Raw genomic sequence first — 3,817 nt, forward strand, 5'->3', positions numbered from 1 at the left:
TGTGAGAGTGTGTGTGTGTGTGTGTAATCTTCAGGGTTCTACACATATAAGGCCGTGTCTTATGTGAACAGAGATCATTTTACTTCTTCCTTTCCAATTACGACACCTTTTGTTTCTTTTTCTTGCCTGATTGCTCCATTGAGGACTTTCAGTACCATGTTGAATAGAAGTGGTGAAAGCAGGTCCTTTTCATTTTCCTGATCTCAGAGATAAAGCTTTCACCATTTCACCATTGAGTAAAACGTTAGTGATACATTTGTTTTTTAAAGAAAGACCTCAACTCTCCCTGCTTCTGGGTTTCCTAAATAAATCCTAGAAGTTCACTGTTAGTCCCCACGGAGTCAATGGGCCTGGACCTGCCTCCTAATTTCATGCAAATCCCAGCCCGCTTTATGGTGCAGGAGTTTCGGTTCATTTGTAGTTGCCTGGTGACACAACCCATCCTCGTCTCCAGCCAAGACTCTAATCCCTGCAATGTTCATGGTTCTAATAATTATAAAAAAAAGTCCAAAGGACAAAACTTTTGCATCCTGTCTATGAGATTACAGACTTTAGTGGAGTTTATTAAATTTATGTTGCAGTTTCTGAGGAGATTAGACTCACTCTGTATGGCTCCAGAGGGAAAAACAAAAACCAACTGGTAGAATCTTCCTGGAGGCAGATAGGAATTCAAAGGGAAGAAGCACTTTCTGACTGACAGAGCCAGTCAGCACCAAGAGAACCATCCCAGATCCAAGGGCAAAGCCAACAAGGTCCGGAACCTGGTGTGGTTACTGAAGGGGGACAGTTGAGAGCAAGGGCTATGTGTCATATGTGGGTTCACTTCCCAACTCCCCACTTCCCGGGACTCAGGCAAGTGGGTTGATTTTTCTAGGCTTCATTGTGTCTCTGTAAGACGGTGATCACTGTGCCTCCCACAGAGCAATGCTTGGTGAACGGTCACACCTTTGCTGTGTTGTTTTGAGTTGAGGGGGGGCTTTCTCTCACTCCGAGTTTCTTGGGCAGGCTACATGTCCTGCAAGGCTCAGCCGTGACCCTGCTCTGCTCTTCATTCGAGGTGGCTTCATTCAAGATGGGGCGCCTGGGTGGCTCAGTCAGTTAAGTGCCCAACTCTTGGCTTCCACTCAGGTGGTGATCTCACGTGAGATGGAGCCCCGTGTGAGCCTCCGTGCTCAGTGCGGACTCTGCTTCAGATCCTCTCTCCCTCTCCCTCTGCTCCTCCTGCTCGTGTTCTCTCTCAAATAAATAAATAAATAAATAAATCTTTAAAAAAAAGATGCTTGACTGATGAAGTAACCATTATCTGGAAAATCTCCTGTCACCATGGCAGAAGGTGACAGACGGGGGGGTGGGGGGGTGTCTCATGCTGGCATTGAATGGCCCTGGCCTGACCTGAACCATGTCACTTCCACTCACACTGAATGGGCCAGAGTTAGTCACTGAACCAGAAGGACCGGGAGGTTAGTCCTACCACATGCTGAGGAAAAGGTCAAGTCCTGAGATCCTCAGTAGACAGAACCAAGGAATCCCCTACCGAACACTCCTGTCTGGGTGACTGGGTGGATGATGGCACCTTTCAGCGGGAGCTTGGGAGGAGAGCAGGTTTGACAGGAAAAGTTAAAAAGCAATAATAAGGACTTTCCACTTTCGGCATAACAGTTTGTAGAGCTCCACAGACCCATTTTCCTATGAAACTGGTGAAAAAATACTGAAAATCCCTAAACATTAAAGTCTCTAGAGATGGTCTTATTGGCATAAAGCAAATGAAGAAACATTTATTCAAGAAAATCTACTAAAAATTGAAAAGACTTGTGACGACTCTGTGATATTTGAACCAAGATGCATGTCCTTACCTCTCCCTCGCATCTCCACCAGATGGAAACTTCACTCAAAATTGGTAGCCAAGAACCTGGGGCTCCTTCTCCCTGAAGCTTCCAGCCAGAGACTCATCTTCCCAGGAGGGGCAGGACATCAGCATTTCTCATCTTGCCCTCAGCTGCCTGTTGCCATGGCTTAAGTTGAGGACAAGCACAGCTGAGAGGTGGAGGCTCTGTCCTTCTGTCCAACCCCCACTCCTGGGGTTGAATGCAGCATCCCTGAGAATCATGGAACCCTGACTACCCTCGCCCTGCATCGCAGAGTGGGAATTCCAGACAGAGAGAAGCAAGCCCAAGAGACCTGGGGCTGCTGTTACCCCATCCACTAAACAGTCAGATCCTGAAACAGGGAGGTCACTCAGAGAAGTGTGCCATTGTCCCCACTCCCAGAGCCAGAATGGAGGCAGAGAGATTTTGCTCAGGGGAAAGCTGGGCATGGAACAGAGAGCATAGAATCAACCTCTCCCCACCCCCAGTGAGATGATTTATTTACAACAGAGTGTGGAGAAGTTGTAGCCTATGGGAATTGTCAAAATAAATGGAAGTTCTGGTAAAAGGAAATTGGGAAGAGATTGATAGATTTATTGAACACATTGGGGCCCCTGAATGATTTAGTCAATTAAGCCTCCGACTCTTGATTTGGGCTCAGGTCATGATCTCAGGGTTGTGAGATTGAGCAACCCCCCCCCCCCCCCAGCCAGGCTCCACACTGGGTGTGGAGTCTGCTTAAGATTCTCTCTCTCCCTCTCCCTCTGCCCCTCTCCCCACCTCCTTCTCTCTCTCTCTCTCTCTCTCAAAAAAAAAAAAAAAAAAAAAGAACTAGATTTATTGAAGACATAGTTTAAACTGGAGGCCAGTCATTTTGCCAGAGAATCAGGGAAAGAGACAGGTAGGAAGAGCCCTCCTGGAGTCAGAATAAATCTCAAATACTGAGCTCTGGAACTATCCCTTCAAAGGAGCCCAAATTTGCTTAGATTTGTCTGTGAAGGAATGTATGCTCCAGAGCATTGTTGAAACAATACAGCAATTAACAGGCAGGTAGTGGAGGTTAACATTTGGGTATGGTCACTCTAGGGTGACTATGGCATACCCACATCTGCTCAACATGTACTAGAGGTTATTGCCAAGGAAATTAGGCAAGAAAAAGAAATAAAAGAGAAATTGGAAGAGAAGTTAAACTATCTTTAGTCACAGATGCCATGATCTTGTGGTTTTTTAAGATTTTATTTATTTATTTGTCAGAGAGAGAGAGGCAGGCAGAGGGAGAAGCAGGCTCCCCACTGAGCAAGGATCCTGATGTGGGACTTGATTCCAGTACCCTGGGATCATGACCTGAGCCGAAGGCAGATGCTTAATCGACTGAGCCACCCAGGCGTCCCTCATGATCTTGTGTTTAATAAGTTCTATGTAATCCACTAAATCTATTACAATGAATAAAAAACCAAACATATTAAAAATCTAATAGAACTAATAAATAAGTTCAGCAAGGTTGAAAGATATAAGATCCATACACAAAAATTAATTGTATTTCTATACACTTGCAATGAACAATCCAAAAATGAAATTAAGAAAACAATTACATTTACAATGACATCAAAAAGAATAAACTATTAGGAACAGATTTAACAAAAAGAATATAAAACTTATACTTTGAAAACTACAAAACATTACTGATAGAAATTAAAGAAGATTTAAGTAAATGGAAAAACATCCCATGTTAAGGTACTGGAAGGCCCAATATCATTAAAGATAGCAATACTCCCCAAATTGATCAATAGATTCAATACGATCCCTACCAGCATCTCAGCTGTTTTCTTTGTAGAAATCAACAAGCTGATTCTAAAATACATGTGGAATTTCAAGTGACCCAGAATAGCCAAAACAATTTTGGAAAAGAGGAATAAAGCAGGAGGACTCAGATTTTTTTATTTCAAAACTGA

Source organism: Phoca vitulina, unplaced genomic scaffold (genome assembly GCF_004348235.1).
Source record: "Phoca vitulina isolate PV1807 unplaced genomic scaffold, GSC_HSeal_1.0 scaffold2, whole genome shotgun sequence".
In the NCBI taxonomy this organism is placed as follows: Eukaryota; Metazoa; Chordata; class Mammalia; order Carnivora; family Phocidae; genus Phoca; species Phoca vitulina.